This window comes from Protopterus annectens, chromosome 7.part0 (genome assembly GCF_019279795.1).
Source record: "Protopterus annectens isolate FY-2018-M chromosome 7.part0, PAN1.0, whole genome shotgun sequence".
Classification (NCBI taxonomy): Eukaryota; Metazoa; Chordata; order Ceratodontiformes; family Protopteridae; genus Protopterus; species Protopterus annectens.
In genome coordinates, this window is record NC_056739.1 from 1,360,388,108 (window position 1) to 1,360,415,963 (window position 27,856).

Sequence of the window (27,856 nt, forward strand, 5' to 3'; positions counted from 1 at the left end):
GTTTTCAGGATTCATTTAAGTCTTCTAAACAATTCCTTACCAAGTTTTATTTGCATTTGTTCATGTTTTATTGTTGATCCTTCATCAATTCCCAAATATTTGTATACTGTCTCTCTTGCTCAAGTTGTTTTAAATCATATTCTTGTCCCAAACTGAGGTTTTCTTGGTGCTGCAGTTTTCCTGCTTTAAATGTTGCTTTTGCACATTTATCAAGACCAAATGACATTCTTATATCATCTGAAAAAAGTTTTAACAACTTGCAATTGTGCTTTCAGTTCCTCGTCTGATGAGATATACAGTTTTAAATCATCGACAAAGAGAAGATGAGAAGTCTTTACACTTTGTTGTTTTCTAGGAGCCAAATTATAGCCATGGCCTAAGCTGTTAAGTAGACAGCCTAATGGGTTAAGAGCAAGGCAGAATAGCAACGGTGACAGAGAGTCACCCTGGAATATCCCCCTTTGAATTTTTATCCCTGAGATAATAATTTGTTCTATATCATGGCTTAATTGCAAAGTGGTCTGTCATGGTTTCATGGTCACTGTAATGAAGTCGATCTGTGTAGGGTGTATCTTATACATTTTTAAGCACTCTTTTATCCATGAATGTGGGATACTATCAAATGTTTTTGGTAGTCAGTCCATGCCATACTTAGATTCTTCCCCTTTTTACAGTTCTCCACTATGACTTTATTTAACAACAAATGATACTTTGTCCCATATGACTTTCTTTTATTGCTCTTTTGTTCTATTGCTATAATTGAGTTTTCTTCTAAATGACTATAAACTCTGTCAGAATCAGTTCCAGTATATAGTTTATGCTTCGTCGGAAGACAAGTAATTGGTCTATAATTTTTAGGCTAGCTTGCAGGTTCACTCTTAAGTAGGAGCATTGTATTTCCTGTTATTAGCCAGGATGGTGTCTATTCAGGGTGCACATATAAATAGTTATTACTCATTGGTAAATCTTTGTGCAAAGATGTTAATACTTTTAACCAGAAGTCAGGTACTGTATCTGGGCCTGGGGTTTTCCAGCTACAGGCTTTTCTTAACTTTGTTTCAATCTCTCTGGCTGTTACTTCATCCCATTTCATATCCTGTACCTTTCAACTTATTATTTCTTTTACTACTTCTACCCATTTAACATCTTTGTTATGTTCCACAGGATCTTCATAAATACTTCTCCAAAATATATCTGGAGCATTTCTCCCCGGGCCTCCGCTGAAAACAGGCTCTGTGGAACCTAGTCGGACATTCCCGGTCAACAAATGTAAAATAAAAAAAATAAATAAATAAATCTATTTCTTCTTTTTTTTGATGGTTTTTCAATTCCTTTTACCTTGTTTCCCAATTCTGCATAAAACTTTTTGGGGTCATCAATAAATTGCTTATTTTGTACTTTTCCTTTAAATTTATCTGCATATCTTCTAAGTTTTTCACCTTGTGTTGAGATTTTCAGTTTGTCATTTGCGATAGTGCATGATAGATCCTGATCTGTTCTAATATTGCGCATTGTTTTTATCATGTCTATCTTTCTAAGTATTTTTGTTGATCTGTTTCCTCTTCTATACTCTTCTAACAGTGACACTTCTTGTCTTAATTGCTTTATACTTTTCTCTATTCGATACTTCCATAATGGCACTTGATTTCTCCCCTTCCTTTCCCTCACTATGTTGTGTTCTTGTGGTAGAACTGGAATGTGCTTCTGCACCCTGAGGCAAGGGCCCCACTTGTTGATTCTTCTCGATGACAGACACCACAACCCAGATGATGCCTATGATGGGGGGCAGGCTGTGTGTTCACATGCAGCACTGGTGCTGTCTCAGCAATGGGCTGTGTAGTCTGATATGGGATGGCCTGTGCCTAACCACCCTATATTTTAACCCTTTTATAGCCATGGACTGAATAGCCTGTGGAGGCCGACAGGATGGCAGTTGCAATGTATCTTGTGAATGCTCCCATGGTGGTAACATTTACCACCAGTGACTCCAGCAGCATTGTTATGTCACTATGCAATTGGTGCATGTCCTTCCACAAACCACAGAGAATTCTCATCTGTGCTAGATTGTGTGTATACAGCAAACATCTGCCCTTGGATCACTGACCTGCATATTTCATGGTTAATTCTAAGCATTACACACATATCAGGTACAGTGTTGGGCTCATTGAAGTGTTCATACCCCACGTCTCTCCTCTATACTAGGCATGCGGACCTTTAAAGGAAGTGCATATATCAGATGCTGTGTGGACTGATGACACAGGTGGAGCCTGTGTGGGTTCTCATTTATGGGATATCTCCCACGGTCCAGTGAGGACATGTCAGTCAGACACTACTCTGCAGGGGCCTCTGTAATGGTAGATGTGAGTGACCCCTCCCCATGTAGACTTATAAGCTGTGTTACTGTGGCACCAGACCATGCTGCTTGCATATTGCCATCTTCAGCCAAAAGAGACTTGCTGACATCAGCTCATTGTTGTCCTGTTGTGTTTGCCTTCTACCAGTGGAACATGTAAATGCATGAAAATGTATGACATCATTGTCAGCACACACATATGTTTCCATATCCCCCATGACATGCATGCTGGTACATGTGGAAACAATGCTATACCAAGCATTTGAAAACATAAATTGTTGTGCAGGGTGTTGCATTTGCAAATCAGAGTTGCCTGGAAGGACAGATATGTATTTGGGCAATGTTAAGTCCTGTCTTCAGTCATGCAATGTTGTGCACTACAGTCTTCTGTAATAGACATCACTAACTGCTGCTTCCCCTATTGATACACAGGAGTAGGTACCAAGCCTGTCCTCACATCCAATCTACACCATATATAAAGTGCTGATCCCCCTGAATAGTGAGCAAAACCAAGAACTCCTTGAACTCTCACTACTGCCTCACCCCAACATCTCAAAATGTAACAAAAAATATGACAGGTATATAGTAAAAATTATAAAGACCTTAGTTAGCATAGCATCCAAGCTAACGCTCAGTGGTGACATTCACCCAAACCCTGGCCCTAACACGAATCTAGCAACAAATCCTCAAGCTACATATAACCACACCCGAGTCTACTTTGTTTTGTTGAATCTCATTTCACTGAATTTCATTTCACCCTGACCACTTCGCTGAAAACTCAAATTACTGAAAACTCATTTCACCGAACTGCAATTAGTATATATGGCACTGTGTAGAGTTAGTTTGAGTACATATTGTCTTCTGGAGATAGTTAGTCATTGGTGTTGCAGCTATGCATGTCTATTGTTTAAAATGTATTGTTTTAAAGTTTTTGGTAAAATGCAATATAAAACAAACAAGTTGGGGGGCTATGCCCCCCATGCTCCCCACACACCCACAACTATATATACTAACTCCAAGATCGCACTACACTGGGGAAAAGGGCATATAACTTTTACTTTCCTTACAGTCCTCTACACAGTGCCATATATACAAAGTTCACTTCAGGCTTTACTAGAACGGCTCACCCAGACTCTGCTACACTTTGCTGTGAAGGAAACATTAGTCTGATTTTTATTTGTTGCATTTGTATTACTTTATTGCCTTTTTCTATTTTGAATACTGTGATTTGTTTTCTTTACCTTGTGTTTTACTTGTATTCTGCTTTTAACTGCATTTTAAAACTTGAAAAGAGACCACAGCTCTGTCTCTTGTGAGTCAGGCAGAAATATTTTTCCCCAACCTCACACCCGGTTACTGTTGTGTTCTTAAACATCACTGTCTTTCTAGTTGCCTACCCCTTATGTTAATTTGACCATATATCTCATTTCCTCTCTGCTTTTACTGGCTTGTGTAAGTAAGAGCAAAATTATCATTTTGTGAAATCACTCCCCTTCAACTGTTTAAATTTATTGGCCATCCTACTGTACTCCATAGTACCAGAATACAAAAGTGACCACCCCCTTTCAATCTATTTTGCTGTTTTAAAAATAGTGACTCTCCACTAAAACTTAACTTTTTAGACAGGTAAAACTTGTTACCTACTTTCACATCTAACTCCTCTAGTGGACACTGCAGTGTTTGGGATAAACCATTTTTTTCATCTTACCTTTAAGCACCCCTGTGACTAGCACTTGCTCTAAAACCTTCTGGAAAGCACTAGGAAGACTTTAAACTGATACAAGCACTCAACTCTTCTTGTTAATAAGGAGAAATTAATCATAGGCACTAAACAGCCTATAATTGCAAAGTACCTTACTAAGGTAAGGGAAAACAGCTCTTGTACTTTACAAAAAAAGCACCAAACCAGGCATGTCCAAGGGTCAGATTCCGGTGATTTTTCTTGTCCACCTGGTGAATCTGGGCATACTGGGGCAATGCAGCAATTGCCTCATGTACACAGACAATCCTCTCCTTCTACCACCCATCACTACAACCTGGAAGAGATGCACTTACATAGCCAAACTGGAAGCAAAGCTCTCTCCACCCAAGATTGTGCTAGACAGTCAAGAGGAGAAGGTCAACACCTGCACTACACCTCAAGCAACACATAGCCCTTCTAAACCTACACCACCAACACCCTCACATAGCAACACTAAACCCTCACATGGGAAGGCCCTTAACAGTAACCTTCCCAAGCAACAAGGACCTCCAAAGCTGAAATGTAAACAAACACCAATCACAACCAAAGTGTCACATAGCTCACAACACCAGTGTGCCACCCAACAATAGCCCCTAAGGCAAGACAACGTACCCAACATTTTAGTCATAGGTGACTCTATAGTCAGGCACACTGATGTCCCACTCACCAGGCTGAACAAGGAGAAAATTACAGTCAGCTGCCTGTTGGGTGCCAGGATCTGCCACATAATGCATGCACTCAAGTCACTCCACAACAAGTACAAATATGACTCTGTCATTGTCCATGTTGCAGTGAATGACTTGAGACATACTTCCCTGGACAGCATGAAAAGAGACATGGAAGAACTCTCGGATCATGTGGCCCAGGCAGGTATGACCCTAGCCCTGAGTAGCATCCTTCCTTCACCCAGAATGATACCACAGTATAAGGACAAAATGATTGACTTCAACAATTGGCTACAACAATTTCTGGTGCCATTCAAAGGGGATCCAGTATCTGTCTGCCTGGGACGACATGATCAACAGACCACGATACTTTGCCAGAGATGGTCTGCACCTGTCACCCCTGGGATTCAGGTTACCGGCTAAGGCTCTTGCCACCCCTATAGTGCCTTTTTTAGGCAAAGTTCAAAGGACAAAACCACCACCATAACAGGTACAAGCATGCAAAATCTGAAGGTAACACTACTCAATGCTAGAAGTCTAAACCTCAAAATGCACTCTCTCAAGGCACTTATAATAATGGAGAACATCAATATCTGTGCAGTAACTGAGACCTGGTTCAAGGCTCCAGAGAGCACCCCTGCAATACCAGACTACAACTCTTACCACACTTATCGGCCACCAAACCAGGACCAAAACACTAAAGGTGGAGGAGTGTCCGTATTCACCAAGGATATTCACACCACCAGGCTAGTTGCCCAATACAATGCGTCTGAAATTCTCCAGGTGCAACTAACACTAGGTAAGACTGCAATCCAAATTGTAGCTTGCTACAGATCCCCCACCATGCCCCAAGATTCTCACTACACCTTTCTAAACATACTGGAAAATATTAAGCTACAACCAAATAACCTAATACTGGGTGATTTCAAATACCCTGCCATTAACTGGGAAAACAACTCGTGTACCAACAACTTTGCCCAACGGTTCTTGGAATTCATAAATTCTAATGCCCTGGATCCACTAATCCATACTTCCACCAGGGGTTCCAATATCCTAGACCTGGTCATTACCAACATGGGAAATTAATGCTCCACACCCATGGTCACCCCCTCGTTGGTCAGGTCTGACCATAAGCTAATCACCCTTGACATCCACATCCCTCCCCCACCCCCTCAGTAAGGAAACCTCCGTAAAAAACTTCTCCAAAGCCAACTTCATGCTAGTCAAGTCAGAAGTGACAAACTTCATGATACCCATGCAGACGGGAATTGTAAGTTCGACTGCTGAATCCTACACTAAGGCACTGTACAAGCACATCCACTCGTGCATGAATCGTGCCATCCCACATAGAACCAAGACGCTCTCCTCCAAAAAAAGGAAGCCAATCTGGTGGTCCCCTGCCATAAACAAACTTTACAACAAAAGGAAGAGACTGTTGCAGAAAAGACAAAAATCCCAAGATGCAAAAAATTCCCTTACCAGCCTCAGTAAGAAGCTGAGATCCCTCATAAAATCCTCCAAAGCTAGTTACGAAAATAAAATTGCCCAAGATTCCAAAGACAACCACAAGGCATTCTATAGCTATGTCAAGAATCTAAATGGAAATGCTAAGATCTGCTCTGAGCTACAACAGAATGGCATTAAATATACTGATCCCAAGGATATTGCCAATATCTTGGCAGACTGATTCAGTGCCAATGTCACCCACCTCTCACTGCCTAAAGGGCCCATCTCAATACCAGAAAAGATTGTCAAATTCTGGTAATAATGGTCACACAGGTAAAAACTGCACTCTCCAAAGCTAAGAATGCAGCATCCATAGGACCAGATGACATCCCGGCCTGTGTACTACATGAACTACAAAATGAACTGTTACCTCACCTAAGTGTCATGTTTAATCATAGCCTCACCTCAGGCATTGTGCCCACTGAGTGGTGCACAGCTACAGTTATCCCACTCCACAAGGGGGGATCCACCTTGGATCCTGGGAACTACTGCCCCATCAGTCTGACAAGCCTGATCTGCAAGGCCATGGAATGTATTTTCATGGAACCTATAAATAAAGACATTGGCAACCTTCAAACACTGGACCCCACCCAGTTTGGGTTTGTGAAGGGCCGATCTTGTCTCCTAAACCTGATTGACGTATTTGAAACAGTCTCCAGAGCTGTGGACAAGGGTAAGGCGGTCCACACAACCTATCTGGACCTTGCCAAGGGCTTCAACACCATCCCCCACTCTGGAATCATAGATAAACTTACTAAGCTGTGCATTAATCCCTACATCACTCGATGGGTTCCCAACTGGCTTACTGACAGAACCCACACTGTAAAAGTAGCCAACTCCAAATCCAGCTCCAGACAAGTGACAAGTGGAGTACCTCAGGGTTCAGTCCTGGGACTGCTCTTGTTTGGTTCATAGGTTCGTAGGTTCATAGGTAGGTACTAGGCTATCGGCCCTGGGGCCTATACAAGCCCAGCCAAAAAGGTACCCTGGCTTTTGCCACCCAAGAAAATTATTTTCCTGTGCCACTGTCGAGCAGAGCCACAGAGGTGATCCCCGGGATGAATTTCCTATTTCCCATCCAATCATCAAGATTTTTCTTGAAGAGTGCTAATGAGGAGCTTTGTTTGATATAGATAGGTAGTTTCTTTGAGTATGGGAAGTCTCTGGGACAGGAATCTATCCCTCCGGCATGTTCTGTTTATTGTGGTGACAAGGTTTAGGTCCCTAGAGCGTTTAGCTCGGAGGGATTGGGATTTCTTTAAGTGGAGCATGTCCAACAGCTCTGGGTTTGACATAGCTTTGCATGTTAGGCAGAGATCACCTCTGAGTAGGCGATATGCGATGGAGTAAAGCTGGAGTTTTTTGAGACGGTCTGCGTAGGGCATCTGTTTGAGGCCGGTAATCCTCTTTGTGAGGTATTTCTGCGGCCTTTCCAGTTGTTGTAGATGTCTTGTGAGGTACATACCAAAAGGGGCGTTGTACTCTATAATGGGTCTAATGAGTGATGAGTAGAGGGGAACAATGACTTCTTTTTTTCTGGATGAGAAACCTTTTGTGATGAGGTGTGCCACATAGAAGGATTTCCTGACTACTGTGGCAATGTGATTATCAAAGGAGAGACTACTGTCCACCTGTGTCCCAAGATCTCTTATCCACTTTCAGTGTTAAGTATACTACCACCTATGTTGTAGTTCATGGGTACAGAGTTTTTACCAAAGGGGATGACAATGCACTTTTAAGCATTGGGCTTGAGGCCATGGCTTTGACACCAGGCATCTGTCTCAGTGAGACCCTTTTGTAGGATGTCCACATTGTTAGGAGTTTCGATTATGGCGCCTAGTTTGCAGTCATCTGCGAACTTCATTAGCCAAAGACCTTCTGTGTTAGCCCGTACTTCAGAGAAGTAGATACCAAACAGGAGAGGACCCAGGATTGAACCCTGTGGTACTCCACTTGTCACTGGTCTGAAGTACAGGCCAACACTAAGGGACTCTGGCTAACAAAATCCACAGATGACTGCAAACTGGGAGCCATTACTGAATCCCCAAATGATGTGGATATTCTACAAAAGAGCCTTACAGAAACAGATGTTTGGTGCCAGAGCCATGGGCTCAAGCTCAATGCCAAGAAATGTATAGTTATACCCTTTGGGAAAAAACATGTACCTGTGAATTACCACATAGGTGGCAGTACGCTAAACACCGAAAGTGTGATAAGAGACTTAGGGACACAGGTGGACAGTGGTCTCACCTTCGATAACCACATCGCCACAACAGTCAGGAAATCCTTCTATGTGGCACACCTCATCTCTAAGGGCTTTTCATCCAGAAAAAAGGAGGTCATTGTCCCACTGTACTCATCCCTCATTAGACCCATTATAGAATACAATGCCCCATTTGGTATGTACCTCACAAGACATCTGCAACAACTGAAAAGGCCGCAGAAATACCTCACTAAAAGAATCACAAGCCTAAAGCAGATGCCCTGTGCTGACCATCTAAAAAAATTCCAGCTATACTCTGTCGCATATTGTCTACTCAGAGGTGATCTCTGCTTAACATCCAAGGCCATGTCAAACCCAGAGCTGTTGGACATGCTCCACTTAAAGAAATCCCAATCCTTCAGATCCACATGCTCCAGGGATCTAAACCTTGTCATCACAATGAACAAAACATGCTGGAGGGATAGGTTCCTGACCCAGAAACTCCCCAGACTCTGGAATAGACTGCCCATACATGTCAAGCAGAGCACCTCTTTGGCCCTGTTCAAAAGGAACCTTGACGATTGGATGGGAGATAGGAAATTCACCCCGGGGATCACATCAGTCACCCTGCTAGACAGGGATCCAGGGAACTAAATATTGTGTGAAGAAATAGCCAGGGAATTGTTATGGCTAGGCTTGTATAAGCTCTAGGGCCAATAGCCTAATACCAACTTATGAACCTATGAACCTATGAAATGAGATTCACTGAAATGTGTTTTCAGTAATTTTTGTTTTCAGCGATGTGGTCAGGGTGAAATGAAATTTAGTGAAATGAGATTCAATAAAACAAAGTAGACCCCCACACCCAACCAACGATAATCCCCCACAAAAAGAAATCTGATATCTTACTTTTAAACATAAATATTAGAAGTATCACTAACAAAATTCATGAGCTGCATTCCAACATCTCTCTATACTCACCTGATATTGTATTAATTACCAAAACATGGTTTAAACCCAGTGTTACCAACAATGAGATTCTTCGCCAGGATATAATGTAATACGCCAAGACAGAATAGGCAAAAGAGGGGGTGGTGTAGCCTTACTCTTTAAAAAGCATCTTTCCCTAAAAGTCTTAGATCAAGTCACCCCCCCACCTTTGACAAAGCTGAGGTGCTCCTTGCCAAGCTCAGCATTAACACAAAAAAAATATAATAATAATTGGAGCCCATATCCCACTGGGAAATAATGTCCACACTTTAGAAAACATTTTAAACTGGACCTCAAGTTCACTGCCCCAGAAAACAATAATCATGGGTGATTTTAATATTGACTGGTCTAACTATAACTTCCTAAACCCCACTAATCACATCAACCCCTATGGTTTCACTCAATTCATACAATTCCCCATTAGGATAGACAAATCCTCCAACAAACACACCATTCTTGACTGGATCTTAACTAACAATCTGCCCACTCTCTTCACTCTGGTTGTCTGCCTAACAGCCTTAGTGACCATCTCCCAACCTATCTACTTAGACAAAAAATCAACCCAAGCAAACGAACTACTTATAAACAAATAAGGAATAAAAAACACCTGAACCTCAATAACTTAATATACACTCTCATACATTGTAACTGGTCACCACTTAAACTACTTCCTCTAGATGATGCGGTAAAATATTTTAATACTACATTCCTCTCTGTCTTAGGCACACAAGCTCCTTCTAGACCCATAAGAGTTAAATATAACTTTGCCACATGGCTAAACAAAGAAACTAGGTCGCTACTAAAAATATGTGACAAAGCCTGGGAACACTGGCAAAAAAATAAATAAATAAATCCGTAACTGCAAAACAAACTTACAGAGAACTGAGAAATAAAACAAAACAAAAAACAGATGACAAAATAAAGTATTATTCCAATATTCAAGCAAAACATTGAAGTAACCCACAAAAATTCTGGTCAGCAATAAACAATATCCTTCTACCTGGCAAAGCAAGCACCCAGTCCCCACCACTATTAATAATCAGATAACATAGCTACTCAATTCAACAAATACTTCACCAAAACTATTTTATCCCTATATAACAATCATTCCTCTACTCCCACCATAAACACTCTTACACTGGGAAAAACCAACACCACCTTCACCCTTCAAGCAGCTTCTAATGATACTATAAAAAACTGCTTAAGAAATTAAAGCCCACTACACTAGCTACAGACAATTTACCAGCAGAATTTCTAAGACTAGATGCAGATAGAATAGCCTATCTAGTATCCATCCTTATCAATAGATTTATAGCCGAACACCAAGTCTCCTACATTTGGAAAATGTCCCACATCATTCCATTCCATAAAGGCGGGCATTCAACTGATTTGTCTAATTATCAACCAATTGCAATCCTATCTCCTCTGTCTAAGATACTTGAGAGAATTGTTCATATGCAAATCACAGACTACCTGAATACAAACAGTCTACTATTACAGCACAGCTTCCTTCCATACCACAGTACAACCACCACACTAATTCCTTTCACTAAAACAAATTAACCACCACAGAAACAATAGCAAATGCTTTCTTCCATCTTTCTAAACTTATCAAAAGCCTTTGATATGGTCGCACACAACAAACTTATTAATGCCCTCTCAGAGCTGAATCTGTCACAGTCCACTCTGAACTGGTTCCAGGACTACCTAACTGGTCACCAGCAAACTGTTCGCTGCCAACAAAATCTTTCACCCCTCCTACCAGTGACCCCAGGAGTTCTCCAAGGCTCTATATTAGGTCCCTTTGTCTTCTCTATATTTACTAATAACCTTCATACCTCAGCCCCTCAAGCCTTAGTCATTCAGTATGTGGACGATTCCACATTGATATGTGCCACTTCAACACTACAGGAACTACAAACATTAACACATGAGTCCTTCATAAAAGTAGAAATCCAGCTAACAAACTCGCACCACATCCTAAACCCCAAGAAAACCAAACTTATGCGATTCTGTCCCACTAAAACTAAAGCACCCCTCCCCACATTCAACATTATATCAATAAACAACACCATCATCTCACCCTCATTTCACACCAAACTTCTGGGACTAGAAAATGACAGCAATATGAGATTTGACATACACATAGCCCAAACCATAAAAACGTATACACAAAACTTGGGACTTTATACAGAAACAAGCAGTGTCTTACAAAAAACACAAGAACTACTATTGCTGAATCTCATCGGATCTCAATCCTACTCTATGCATCACCCATATTAACTAACCTAAGAAAAACCGACTTAGCAAAACTAGAGTCCTGTTATAACAAAATTGCCAGATATGTGGCAAACTCCCCCTTTAGGTCTCACGACTGTGCACTACTCAAACAACTCAAGTGGCGTGAACACCCTCAACTCTTACTCTTTAACCAACTTTTCATGGCTTCTATCATCCTGAGAAAACACCAGCTCTGCAAAACCTACTACAGTCATACTCTAGTGCTAGAACTCTATCTTCCAGTAACAAATCCCTTATAAAAATAACCACAGCCAACAATCTTGCTGGAGAAGCCCTCTACTCAAACTACATTGCCAAAACCTGGAATGCACTACCAAGTAACATAACATTTTCCACCACCTTAACTAAAAAAAAATGCTAAAAACACACTTATCCACTAAATGGCTATGCCCTTGTAATGCTCCTGATTAAACTCTCTTCACTTAGGACTATTGCTTATTTTAATCTGTCTTTTCTTTAAGCTTTGTTAAATATCTGAAACTAAAGGTTCCTTCTGAATGTGTATTTTCTAACTTTTCTCTATAGTATCTAAACAATATCTGTATGAATCTGTATCACTTGACATGACTGCTTTAAGTTGCTTATTGTAATCTATAAAGTTCTTAACATTTCTTTAAATCTTTATATGTTTGTATGTACTTTATATGGAGTTTTTCTCCCCGGGAATCTGCTGAAAAAGGACATGTGTCCAGTCGACCTTCATGGTAATCAAATGTAAAATAAATAAATAAAATAAACAAACTCCTTCAGCTTCTTCTATGTTTACAGTCCATCAACTGTACTGGACCTGTCTGCTGTGAAGTCCCATATATACATTAAACAGTTTGTAGATATTCTAAGGTCTTTGTGTCTTATAACCATTAAGACCCTGCCATTATTCTCTATCAAGCCATACCTCCTTTCTCCAAGATGGCTATACCAGTCAATCCTGGAGTAAATCTGTGAAAGCCCATCCACTCATCTAGGTTAGTGAGTTGTATTACTTAATATGCAGGGGAGATTTATTCTAGAGGTTAGGCAGGTGCTGGATCATAAACCTGTCCCTCTACCATGTTTTATTTGTATGTTAGTGAAGATCTGGGTCCCTAGCTTTACTCTTGGTGGAGCCATTAGACTTACAGATATACAGGAGGTCCATGACGATTGAGTCTCTGATAGTGTAGAAATTAAACAGACCCCCCCCCAAAAAAAGTCTATAAGACACTGAATAAAGTAATAGAGCTTCCAAACTCTCTTGATAACTCAGGGCCTTTAGGGTTGTGATCTTTCTGGTTAGAAACCTTTGGTGTCTTTCTAAGTGTTTGCTATATTTGATGAGATACATCCCAAAGTTAACATTGTACTCTGTTTGTTTAATAAGGTACAGCCAGACATGGATATTGTGCTCTAATTGGTCTAATTAACACTGATTATAAGGGTTTGATTACATCTTTAGACCTTGGTGATATTCCTTTGGCAATTAGATGTGTTAATAAAAGGATTTCCTGACAACCATTGTCACTTAATGGTCTAAAGAGAATGAGAGTTAACAGCATGGGTTCCTAGGCCACTGGTTACATTTTCTTGTTGTAGTGAAGAGGGATTCTCTTGCTCTAACTCTTCCTCCCTCTCACCTCATGAAACTTTGAGTGCATAAGTGCCTGCACTCCAAATTATACTTATGTACTCCAAAATACTTATGTTTTAATTTCATTCAATGCTTTGTTACAACACCTTGCTCAAATGTTATTATTCTGTCTTCTATATTACTGTGTTTATAGTAGTTTTGAAAATTGTATTGCACTTAACTTTGTTGATATTAGCTTTGTAATAATAGTATATGGAGCTTTTCTCCCTGGTCCTCCATTTTAAACGGGCTCACGTTGACCCAATGGACTTTCCCGGTTAACAAACTGCAAATAAATAAAAATAAATAAATGTACTTTCTATACAGTATGGCAGGAGGATTTTCTACCAAATGTGAGGATACTATAGTTTTTACTTTTTAGTTTGAGCCCATTTTTAGTACACCAAGTTTTTCCTAATGAAATTTCATTCTGGAAGGTTAGGTGTCAGTGGGTGACTTACCAATAATCCCCAGTATACATTCATCTCCATACTTTGTTAGCCAGAGGTCTTGTCACTTAGCTTGTAGATCTGAGAAGTAATGGCCAAAATGGAGAGGTCCAAGTACAGATCCATGTGGGGCACCACTATTCACTTTCATACTTTCTGATGAGCTGCCTGCAACTCATATGGTGTGGATTGTGCCTTTCAGCCAGTTTGCTATCCATCTTACCATAAATTACATGAATTTTAAAGTATTTAGCTTTTGTATAGTGCCAGCATGGGTAATGATGTTGAAGGCCATGGCCAGGTCAAGATATCGAAGTATACCACATAATTGCCATCAGCAGCCTCTGTGAACTTTTTAAAGAGGTTTACCAGACTCGGTAGGTAGGATCTAACTTTCATAAAGGCAAACTGTTGGGGGTCAAGTCTAATGCAAAAATTAAAAAAATACATTAATAATATCCTTGATATCATATTTTATGAGGTCAGTTATAATATATTTCATGGCTTTGCAGATGAGACTTGTAAGACTAATAGGTTTGTACTTACCTGTGTCAGTTGCAAGGCCACCCGTATGGAGGGACATTAGCACTGCAGTGGGCCACTCATCAGGGACAAAACTGGTAGCTAAATTTAGGTTAAACAGTCCAATGAGTGGGTCTGCAAGGGCATGTTTAACACTATTAATTAAGCAACCAACTATATCATCATTTCCCAAGTAGGAAGTACTTTTGGTCTGAGTTAGCACTTTCAGTAAATGATCTTTAAAGATAATTAGTGGATTAAGGAATGTGGGTATTTCGGGGCTTGATATTTTACTTGAGAAGAAGAGTTTTGGATCTGCTGTATACTTTTCTTTTTCCTTACATGGAGTACCAGTATCTGTAACCTTCCATAACATGTATTGTAGGAACCTATTATGGTTACACAGAGCATTTACATCTTGCACCATTTTCTATCAAATCTGGTCCCAGTAATGCTTGTTAGCAGCATCTTTGCCCACAAAGAACATGGCACGTGTGGAGAGTCTGAAGTAGCAATTCATCCTCCTGGCTAGTAAACTTTTCTAAATGTTACCTACTTTGTGTGGTCACTTTTTATTGTCTGCTGCCTACTTTAACACTGCATTTAAATACTGTGTATTAAACTGCATTGTTGTACTGCCATTGTCTGCCTTACTGTGCCTGTTAAATTGTATTTTATTGTTGTTTTCACTGTTTGCAAAGCTCTTTCTGCTATTTTCACTGTTTGTTAAGTATTTTCTGGTACCTTTCACTATTGCAAACTAATCTGTTCTGTTCTGGTTTTCCCACCAAGCAGTGTTAAAATAACTGATTTGTATTCTGTTTAAAACATTCTTTAGATTCTCCTTGCTCTTCTTCTGCTGTTTAAAACACCTTTTTGGTATCTCACTGCTATTTTTCTGCTGCGTTAAACATTCTCTAGAGTTTCCCACCAAAACTATGGTAGCTAGTAGCTGTAGCATAGTTCAGTTGCAGGTTTTCTGCATCTGTGTCTGTTTGTAGTGGCTGTTTGTTCTGAGCACATTTTCCATGCCAGCTTTGAGTGGAAAGGGCCTTTCTGCACTCTGGTGAGGGAAGTGTGTTGTTTGGAATCTGTCTGGTGAAGGGTGGTTGGTCTAGGGCTTAGAGCTAGCATCCTCATTGGTCCTTTTGAACCTTTTTAAAGTTTCTTCAAGTTTTTAGCTTCTGGTATTTAAGCCCTATGTTTGAGCAGGTTTCTGCTTGTTTGCGTGTCGCACAGCACCACACATGGCCACACAACTGTGTGCCATAGCCAAACAGATAAATTCAACAATTTTTCCCTTATATACAGCTGTAGCACATTAGTGTAGTCCTCACCCTTAGTAGTTCTCTAGTCTAAGAAATACTGCTAGTGAGCTGTGACCTATTAAACCACCAGCAAAAAAAAAAAAAAAAACAGCAGAAATATCCATCCACTGAGCACCTCCTTGATCAGTCCTGAAAAGCCCCCCCCCCCCTGTGATAACAGTTCTTCAACCTAGCATTATGGATAATTAGACTACCCTTGTTGCTCCTGCTGGGTCTCCCGAAGCAATGTAGCAATTATCTCATGTACACTGACAACTCCCTAGTAATAACTCACTCTAGTACAGAGTGCGAGAGATGTATCTACACCAAGAATCTTGAATCTCTGCTCTCTTGCACTCGAAACAGTAACACTGAAAAGGTTGTCAACCTACCCACTACTACTCATGCATATAGTACCACTACTCATACACATAGTATGCATCAAACACAAAAATCAACATACTCGAAGGTTCTCTCAAAAACCTTACCAAAACACCAGAGACCTCTAAAACACAAGACTGCTACAACTAACACAGTTCACACAGCACCCATGACACATATTAATGCCAGTGTCTCAACACTGGAGACTTTATAGTGAGACACACGGATGTCCCACTCACCAGGTTGGGCAAGGAGAAAGTCATGGTCAGATGGCTGTCCGGTGCCAGGATTCATCAGATCACGCATGCACTCAGGTCTCTCAGCAACAAGTACCATTATGACTCTGTCACAGCTCATGTTGGAGTGAATGACTTGAGATGTACCTCACTGGGCTAGATGAAGAGAGACATGACTGAGCTCTCTGAGTATGTATCCCAGGCAGGTATGACCCTAGCCTTGAGCAGCATTCTTCCCTCACCTAGAATGATGCCACAGTATAAACAAAAAATGATTGACTTCAATAATTGGTTTAGTTTTTGGTGTCATTCAAAGAGGATCCAGTTTCTGTCAGCCTGGGAAGTCATAGTCGACAAACCTCACTGCTTTGCCAGAGACGGTTTACACCTGCCACCACTAGGTTTTTGGCTACTGGCAAAGGCTCTTGCTTCCCCTATAGTGCCTTTTTTAGGCAAGTTCTCAAAAACAACATTACCAATGTGAAATTAAGAACAAAATAAGGGTCATGCTGCTAAATGCTAGGAGCTTAAATCAAAAACTGTACAGTCTGGAAACACTTCTATTACTGAAAGATGTAAACGTCTGTGCAGTCACAGAAACTTGGTTCAAGGCTTCAGAATGTACCCTGGCCTTGCAAGCCTACAATGCCTTCCACACCTTTAGACCACAAAACAAACATGTGAAAACCAAAGGAGGCAATGCTTCTATCTATATTAGAGATAAATTCAACTCCCGTCTAGCTAGACTGGACAACTCAGTGGAGTTACTCCAAGTTCAGGTTACTGTGTGTAAGACCCATATTCAAGTCATAGCCAGTTATAGATCCCTCTCCATGGGTTATAATGCACACAAAGCAAACTTGACCAACATGGAGTCAATCCAAATATTCCTGAACACTCTGGTTATGGGGAATTTCAATTATCCCACCATCAACTGAGAAATCTACTGTATCCCTAACTCACTAGCACAAATGTTCCTTGACTTTGTTAACTCAAATGTCCTGGAATAAAATTGTTCATGCCCTGACAAGAGGAACAAACATACTAGATCTGGTCCTCATTAACATGCCAAACAGATGTACTGTTGCAACTGTTGAACCCTTGTTAGTTATATTTAGCCACAAATCAGTCACCTTTGAGCTAGCACTAACACCAGAACTCACAAAGGGTGAAGTCAGACTAAAAAACTTCATCAAAGCAAACTGTACCCTCCTAGGGAAAAGTATAAATGCATTTCAATCCCCATTGCCAGCTGGAAGTTGTAACTACACCAAAGCTTACACTAAAGCCCTGTAGAATCACTTGCATGTATAGACTCAGCTGTACCAGATAGAATCAAAGCTAGAGCCCCAAGAAAAAACAAGCTGCCAAGGTGGACATCCAGTATCAAAAAACATTACAATAAATGCAAAAAGCTGTGTCCAAGAAAACAGAGGCAAGGCCCCAACTATGGAAATGCACCCTCCTCAGCCTCAACAGGCAAATAAGACAACATGTCAAATCCTTTAAGGGCATGTTTGAGAAAAACTTAGCAAGCACAGCCAAGGATAACCATAAGGACTTTTATAGCTATGTACATAGCCCAAAAGGTAGGATCCAAGCATGTGCTGAACTAGTGACTAACTGTATCACACACACTGACCCTACAGAAATAGCAAACCTGTTAGCGGATAGGTTTGGTGAAAATTTCATTTCCTTATCCCCTCCAAACTTATCACAAACCTTGCCCCAAACTTTTCTCCCACCATATATATCTGAAGAGCAGGTCATTAAAGCCTTATCCAAGGCAAAAAACACAGCCTCTATGGGACCAGACAGCATCCCAGGCTGTCTTCTAAACAGGCTGAAACATGAACTAGCATCATCATCACCATTAAGTACCCTTTTCAATCACAGCCTAATCACAGGCTTTGTTCCTGCAGAATGGGGAACAGCAACAGTTATTCCCCTCCATAAATGTGGCCTAGCATCAGACCTGGGTAATTATAGACCCATAAGTCTGACCAGCCTCATCTGTAAGGCCATGGAACATATCATTATGGACCTCATAAATAAATAAAGACATAAACTACCTCCAAACCCTGGATCCAACCCAATTCAGCTTCATCAAGGGCAGATCCTACGGTTAAATTCAGTAGATTTTATCATAAATGTGACCAGGGCCATTGACAAGGGCAAATCTGTGCACACAGCATACCTTGACTTGGCAAAGGCTTTTGACACAATCTCAAATGCAGGCATTACCGATAAACTTAGCAAACTGAATGTAAACCCCTTTGTTGTAAGATGGGTTGCCAACTGGCTCACAAACCAGACAGACAGTATCAAAGTGGGTGACTTTCCTATCAGCTAGCAGACCTGTCACCAGCAGGGTGGCACAAGGGTCAGTGCTGGGCCCCCTACTGTTTGGTATATACTTCTGAGAAGTTCAGGCCAAAACTAAAGGGTTGTGGGTGACCAAGATTGCAGATGACTGCAAACTAGGTTCAGCCATTAAATCCCCAAATGATGTCAGTATACTCCAGGAAGATCTTATGCAGACCGACTAGTGTCTTAGTCATGGTCTCAAACTGAATGCAAAGAATTGCATCATCATTCTCTTAAGCAAAAACAATGTCTCTTCACACTATCAAATCAACAACAATACCCTAAGTACTTACGAAGTGGTAAGGGATCTGGGATCACAAGTTTACTACGACCTTAACTTTGACCCCCATGTCACACTGAGCTGATCGAAGGAAAGACACTGAGGAAACTCGGAGCTATAATATATAATATAACATTAAGTATCCTGTTTTTTGTTTATTTTGTTCTTTATTTCTTTGTAATTTATAGCACTTTGTGTACTGTGTATTTTTCTAGCTAGTTTCACTGTGTGTGAGGTATTAACTGGAAATTGTCCACTTTTATTAAGCATCTGTTGGGTTGTTTGTTTCTGATAACTTGCTGCAGTTAAACTCTTTTTCTAGAGGCTCCTTTAGCTGTTTAAAACTTTCATTTAAAGGCTCACTGCTGCTTTTCAGCTGTGAGAAACATTTCTGCAGTTTGTTTCCCACCCTCCGTCCCTGTTAGTATAGTGTTTTTATAGTTGGTGGCTTTGCAGTTGCCCGCCCCTAGTGTAAATTTGATCTGGGACCCTCCTCCCAGTCTAGTGTCATCACCTCATTCTACCAAGTACAGGGAGAACATTTGAGAAGGCCAATCAGCTTAGTTTCTGCTACTCCTTTCTCTCTTTCCTTTCTCTCTTTCCACTTAAAAAAAAAAAATGTATCTGCTTTTACGGTATTTGTGTTTCTTCCTACTTTGTTTTGCTTTTGCGTCATCTTAAAAGTACTCAATTGTATTTATTACTGCTTGGTGTAACTCATTCTAAGCCTTTTAGTTTAAGCACTTGGGCTTCAGACCAGTTGTTTTACATTAAGAAGGTTTGTGGTCTGCACTGTAGTGGCAGAACAGGTAGCTTACATCTTTCTAAGTTGGGAACTGCTGATTGAGGGCTCAGTGTCTGTTATTTAAAAGTGTATTAATTCTGGTTTAAGCACTTGGGCTTCAGGCCAGTTATTTTACATTAAGAGGGTTCGTGGTCTGCACTCTTGTGGGAGGAGAGGCTGGACTCTGCCCTTCTGAGCTGGGAATTTCTGGTAAAAGGCTTATAGTGCCTGCATATTTGAACTGCTTCTTACTGAAATTGGTACACCTTGTTTGCTGTAGCATAGACTAGATCCAGGCCTGCTGAATCTAGCTTTGTTTGTATAACTTGAGCACTAATCCAGGCATTCTTTAAAGTATTCAATTGTATTTATTACTTCTTGATAGTAACTTGATTAAAGTGTAGCTATCATTCTAAGTCTTTTGTATTAAGCACTTGGGCTTCAGACCAGTTGTTTTACATTAGGAAGGTTTGTGGCCTGCACTGTGGTGACAGAACAGGTAGCTTACATCCTTCTAAGTTGTGAACTGCTGATTGAGGGCTCAGTGTCTGTTATTCTAAAAGTGTATTAGTTCTGGTTTAAGCACTTGGGCTTCAGGCCAGTTATTATACATTAAGAGGGTTTGTGGTCTGCACTCTTGTGGGAGGAGAGGCTGGACTCTGCCCTTCTGAGCTGGGAATTTCTGGTTAAAGGCTTATAGTGCCTGCATATTTGAACTGCTTCTTACTGAAATTGGTACACCTTGTTTGCTGTAGCATAGACTAGATCCAGGCCTGCCGAATCTATCTTTATTTGTATGCTTGTTGTTTGTTTGCTTGTTATTTCCCTGAAATGCTAATTCCACCTAAAATGCGGCTTTTCAGCACTTTTGTAGATCCCTGGGGATATCTGCATTGTTTACTGTACTTATTTCCTTGTTTCACTTGAAAGAAAGTTACTGTTTGTCGTTTTTGCATTTAAGTTACATGTAATACATTGCATTTAAGTTACCTGGCACATGTTCACTACGTCAGCACTAAAAAATTAAAAGCACTACACCCTCACAAACTCCCCTTGAGTATCTTGTTCCCCACTGGCCCTTTTTTTCAATTATAAAGGAATTCCCAATACTATTCTAGCATGTCCAAAGGTCATTTGTCAATCTCCCCTCCGGTCCAGCTGGTGAATCTGGGAATCTTGAGGCAATGTTACAACTGCCTCATGTACACAGACAACCCTCTCCTCCTCCCAACAAATTCCAACACATGTGAGAGATGCAACCATATAGCCAAACTGGAGGCTAAGGTCTCTCAACAGACAACTGGTGCCAGAGCCATGGCCTCAAGCTAAATGCCAAAAAGTGTATAGTCACCCCCTTTGGCAAAAACAAAGTGCCCACAAATTACCACATAGGTGGCAATCCATTAAGTACAGAAGAAGTAATTAGGGACCTGGGGACCCAAGTTGATAGCAATCTTTCATTTGACAACCACGTGGCCAAAGTGGTTAGAAAAACATTTTATATAGCCCACCTAATCATGAAGGGATTCACATCTAGATCAGGGGAGGTCATCGTGCCTCTTTACTCATCCCTCATCAGGCCCATAATTGAGTACAATGCCTCTTTTGGGATGTACCTTACCAGACACCTGCAGCAACTGGAAAGACCCCAAAAGTACCTCACCAAGAGGATCAAAGGGCTCAAGCAGATGTCATATGCTGCCCGGTTAAAGAAACTCCAGCTCTACTCAGTGGCATACTGCCTGCTCAGAGGCAATCTGTGCCTGACATATAAAGCCATGTCCAACCCGGAATTAATGGACATGCTGCACCTCAGAAAATCCAAATCCCATCGAGCTACGTGCTCGAGAGACTTGAACCTCAGCACTGAAATAAATAGGACATGCTGGAGGGACAGATTCATAACCCAGAGTCTCCCTTCACTCTGGAATAAAATCCCAGTCCAGGTTAGGCAGAGTCCCTCACTGACTCTCTTCAAGAGGAATCTTGATGAGTGGATGGGAGATCATAGGTTTACCCCGGATATCACTTCTGTGTCACCGTTAGACAGAGACACAGTATACTAACCTCAAAAAAGGGCGTAGCAAAGTTAATTTAAAATGGGTGGCGAAAGCCAAACACACTCTGGCTAGGCTTATAAATGCCCTAGGGCAGATAGCCTAGTATGAACTTATGAACTTATGAACCATGTGTCTACTGTAGTAAGGAAGGCTTTCTACATAGCACACTTGATTAGTAAAGGCATTGCCTCAACAACAAAGGAGGTTATAATCCCTCTGTACTCGGCACTAATCAGGCCCATAATTGAGTATAATGCCCCGTTCGACATGTACCATACAAAGCACCTGCAGCAATTGGATAGACCTCAGAGGTTTCTAACAAAGATCAAGGGACTCCAGCACATGCCTTACACAGACTGATTAAAGTCCCCGTCACTGTACTCTGTCTCATATAGACTTCTTAGGAGAGACTTATGCCTTGCTTACAGAGCAATCTCAGACTGAAACCTAATGAACTTGCTGCACATCTGTAAATCAAATGGGACTAGAGCCACCAGTTCTAGGGACCTAAATATGGCCTATGACTTAAATAGGACATGCTGGAGGGACAGATTTGTCTCCCAGTGACTGCTGTGTCTTTGGAATAGGCTATCAATTCATGTGAAACAGAGCACCTCTATGACACTGTTTGGACGAGTGGATGGGGCACTGTAAATTCTTACCAGAAATAGCACCCACAACCCTCCTGGACATGGGCAGTCATTACTAAATGTAGTCCTGGGTATAGAATAGTGTACCTATGGTATTACATTGGCATGAAATGGCTAGGCTTGAAATGAACTCTGGGTTGATAGCCTAGTAAAATCCTATGATCCTATGCCAGCATCTGCACATCTAAGGACAAAACATGTCATTTATTGCTATATACGCCATGTTCTGGCATGCACATGATTATGACTATGGCCTTACACCATACAGACCTGGTTAACTGCTACAGTTACTGCTATGCACAGGCTCAACCTCCTGTTTGGTACTGTGCCCATTCCTCTACAAATAGCCCAGACAAAAAACACACCCTATGGCCTATAATCCCTGCAGTATCCTGTGTTCATGGCTTGCTTTTCCTCCCACACAGCCAGACTCTAATGTGCCATGCACATGTAATGATGTCCCAGCTACACATGACATAGGATGTGCCTCATTTTCCCTGGCAGATGCCACAGGGTAGGAAGTTATGGATGAGGAAATTTGCCAGGCTGGACTCCTAATTTAACTCTGCAATGTACCTTATTAACAGAGCTTTCACTTATATTCAACCCACAGTCATATGGCTGTAAGTGACATTACACCATATGGGATGGCACTTTATACCATGCCACCAGCAAGCAATAAGCATGGCAGTTATGCAAATGAAGCTGGATAATGCCAGTATCTATAAATTGTTTCCTTTGCACAATGCACTACCCATATATACCAGAAGGAGCCATGCATTGCTTAGTACAAGACATGACGTCAGTGCTTTTGCAAAACACGAGTACATGTGTAGCACCACAGCGGAGCACTATATTGCACAGCACATGATTCACAAAAGTATGTCTGTGTGAATTGACTTACCATTTTCCTCCTCAAGTTGACCTACTGAGTGGTCATGGCTGCTTCTGGGACTGTTTAAAAGCAGGGCTCCTTGCATGGTGTGCAGGGGAGACCAGAATTTCTCAGTTTTCTTTTTCTGCAGAGGGATATTAAAGAGTGCCTGCTGGGTCAATATGATGGCCAAAAGGTGATGCAACCAGCATTACCTGTTCTAGGGTATGATGGCATCAAAGCCATGATGACTTCAAGTGGTGTTGTCCAGTTCTGCCAGTGGGAGACAATGGTTAAGAATAGTAAGCTAGACATATATTGTCAGCATTTCTTTTTTGACTAGTACCACTGTCTTGTACTTTGTATAAGCATACTTAACAGTATGTGATTCATTTTGCAGCTTGTGAGGAGCATCACCTTAACATGGTTGGACACCACAGAAGGTAGGTATATCTCTCTCCACTGTGTGATCATGTTCCCACTGTATAACCTTCTGCAAGTCCCCTTGTATAATAGGAGTAGGAAGAGTGGCATGGTCATCTTGGCCTCTCCAGCCACTGCAACTGGGGCTAGGTCATGAGTGCCTGGCATGTCTGCCTTTCAGAAGGGGGAGGTGTTGGACCTTCTTCTGGAGAAAACTAGAAGGGTGACTGGTGCCCAACTTGTCTGCTTCTCAGGTGTGTGAAGGCTCTAGTTATGGAAGTGGACTTGGGGAGTTCCAGTGCTATCCCAGCATGCAGTATGTAGGCTTTAGGCTTGTTAATGACAAGGTGCACTATCAGCTGGTACAATGGAGCACCTTCTGATATGACTGGCAGAGTCATGTAACAAGCAGATCCCTCCCATCAGGCCTCTGCAGTAGCAATTGTCCCATCATATTGGCCACCTATGTGAGAGATGCCATACCCTTCCTCGTGTGTTCCTTCTCTTATGTCATTTCACTTTCCTTGTTCATTGGCCAACACTCCCTATTGCCAACTGTACACCTCCTGTATGTATATGTCTACCTTCTGTCCTCCTCACCTTTTGTATGAATGCCCCTCATCTGTTTCTGTTACATGTTTGTCTGTCTTCCCAGTCACCTTCCTTTCTCCCTCTATACCACCCACAGCCACCTTGAGTAACATCATCATCTACCCTTCTCTTTTGAAAATGAAAGAAAGGGTTTCTATCCCATAAAAATACATTCTACCATTCATGCCTTATGGTTCCCATCTGTGTTTACTTCTGCTTGCTGTTCTCTCCTTTCCTACTTTACTAAATACCCCATTTCCTCCCCATTTATATAACAAACTGGATTGCCGCATTGGTGTGCATGCTGACATCGACCCATCTGTTGACCATTAAAATGAGCTGTGCTGCCTTCCTTGTGGCTGTGTTCCAATGGACACAGCCATGTACCTCTGCATTACATGTGGCAATGCATATTCCCATAGGAATTTATGTTGCCCATATAGTCTGTTGTAGCACCACTTATGACATATTCTACCCTAATGCTGCTTTTCATGTTATTGCTGTACCACTGTTTTATTATGTGGTCCTTGTTCTGCTGCAGGAACTATCCCCTGTCTGCTACATCTGTAATTAGCTTCCTGGTGCTTCATGCAGTGAGCTCCTCAAATGTTAGCACTGGGCAGGTGTTTGGTGCTTGACTATGAATTACATCCAATATTTTTATTTTTCATACAATTCAGTGATCTTCTTCTTCTTCTTCTTTCAGCTTTTCCCAGTTAGGGGTTGCCACAGCGGATCACCTGTCCACTCATGATTATCAGTGGAGTTTTACGGTGTTGAGTTGCCAGCCCAGTGCCCAACCTTCCCCAGAAGGCACACACACACACACACGCACACACGCATGCCTAGGGCCAATTTAGAGTGTCCAATCCACCTACAGCATGTTTTTGGGATGTAGTAAATAACCAAGAGCATTGCACCAAAAATAAAAATCCAACAGTTTTATTCCACCACAATAACAGTTTAGCGCTTTCATCAAAAGTACATAAAACTGACTTCTTCAGAACTACATGACACACATAATGCTGATTTAAATAGACTGCCCTACTCAACAATTAGTCAAACAAGAAAGATGTCATTTCCTGCTAAAAAATGTCATTTCCTGCTAAAAAAAGTATGTCATGTGTGTGGGATATAATTTAATATGCTTAAATAAGGCGTTGGTCTCCCTATGTTTGTTAATATCATAACTGTGTTGATAGATCCGTTGTCTTAAAGCTCGGACAGTCTTACCCACATAGTAACAGTCGCAACCTGAACAGGATGCAACATATACAACCCCCCTTGGTGTAACAATAGTACTTTTTATGTGTAGCGATTTTACTAAAATTCCTTAGTTTAATAAATTTGGCATCAATCACAAAAGAACATTGGGTGCATCTTCCACATTTGAAAGTACCACCTAGTCCAGATGCCACCTTTTTTCTTTCAACTAAACCTTTGAAAGATGTACACTTTTTGTACACCACCAGGGATTTTTCACCTAGTTTATTAATGATATTCTCATCAATACGAAAAATGTTCCAACAATCACAAATGATGCTTTTGATGTCAAAAAAATCAGTAGTGAAAGGTAACACTAATGCCCTGCTATAGTTGCTCATTCTCTCAGTTGCTAGGGGCCTGGTTAGACCCAGAGGGTTGTCCAATAATGTTCTATAAACCCCATTAGTTCTTTTTTGTTGGACCTCACCTATTATGTCCTTAACAAATTGAGGGGGGTAACCTCTTTTCTGTAACATACCCAGTAGGAGGTCGCACTCTCTAAGAAAATCAATATCCTCAGATACCATTCTGGCCAATCTAACACTTTGTCCCTTCACAAGGGATTTCTTCTGGTGCAAGGGGTGCCAACTCTCAAAGTGCAAAAGAGAGTTGGAGTACGTGAGTTTCCTATAAAGATGTGAGGTAAATCTCCCTTTGGAATAATCCTTCCTGATGGTCATGTCAAGGTAGTTCAAAATATTGAAAAGTTCTATTTTTGGGGGATCAATGGATCAATAATTCAGTGGGGTGGTACTTTTTTAGCATGGAATGATATCTTTTTCTAACAGGAAATGACATACTTTTTAGCAGGAAATGACATTTTTTAACAGGAAACTACATTTTTCTTGTTTGACTAATTGTTGAGTAGGGCAGGTTATTTAAATCAGCATTATGTGTCTCATGTAGTTCTGAAGAAGTCAATTTTATGTACTTTTCACGAAAGTGATAAACTCTTATCGTGGTGGAATAAAACTGTTGGATTTTTATTTTTGGTGCAGTGCTCTTGGTTATTTACTCCATTCAGCTTTTTCTGGGTTTGGATATTTTCATTTTTCTTAGTTTGTGTTTGTCATGGATGGAGGTGAAGACCCTAGCAGTACTGGCAACATCGATTTTAATGCTTTATTGCAATCTGTGACATCTCTTACTTCTTCTGTTGCCCTACTGTCCGCCAAGGTTGATTCGCTTATGAATCAATGAGGATTAGTTCACTCTCAGGGCCTTAATCATTTGCAGCCAGAAAGCCCTGACAATTCATTAATTACACCTGCACAAAGGATTATGTGTTCTAATGTTTGTCTCAATGACAAAGGCTGTGGAGCTACCAACAACGTTAACAGTAACGCTACTGGATCAGGTTTGTCGCTGGTTGTGCGTGACAATGTCATGCCTTCATTTTCTGTTGATAACTGGCTTAGAAATTATACTGGGCTTTGTGGCTGTAATGACAATGTTAACAACAGTTGTGGGAGAATGGACAACCAGTTTCATTGCTTTAAGGAACTTTTATGGAAGTACAAAAAGTTACAGTTGGAAAAAGAATATTTCAACGAGTGTTTAAGAAGGGAGAAGATCCCTAAGGGTTTAAGGACATGGAAATACCCGACTGGTTTGGTGAAAGACTCACAACTGCATAAGGATCTCAAAACGTTTTTCAACAGGCAAGGGTGTGAGTTACTTAATAGTGACAACAACAGGAAAATGGCTGGTATACTCAAAGACATTAACAGACTTGATCATGAAATTCAAAGGGACTTGCTTTTTGAGCATAGAATGATTGAATTTAATAATTTATTTAAAAATGTGGAAATTGATTTGGTACAGTTTAAAAACAAGAAACAGAAGAAATTGTCAAGAGATAAAACTGATTATGAAGCAGGCAGGGCTTATCCAGATCCACCTGAAGGGCAACAAGCTAGGTGGTCTGATAGGCAGGACGATTGTGATGTTATTAATGATGATGATGATGATGGGGTTAATTCTGAGCATAACATCCCTTTAGAACCACCCCCCACCGAGGAGATCTCAGCGGTTAATGAACCGGGGGGGGGCAAAGCAATGTGAACTATGGACAATTGAACTACCAAAATCAGTGGGGGGGGAGACCACAACAACAGCAACATTGGAGATGAGTGATGCCAATGTTTGCAACATTATTTCCAACTTTGGTAATGATTTTAAGGTGTACAATTACAGTAAGACCAATGTAACTGTTGAATGAGCAGAATTGTTTTCGAAAAGACTTAATTTTGTGCCAACGTGTAAAACTGACACTGTCAATACTATTTTATAGTTCAAAAT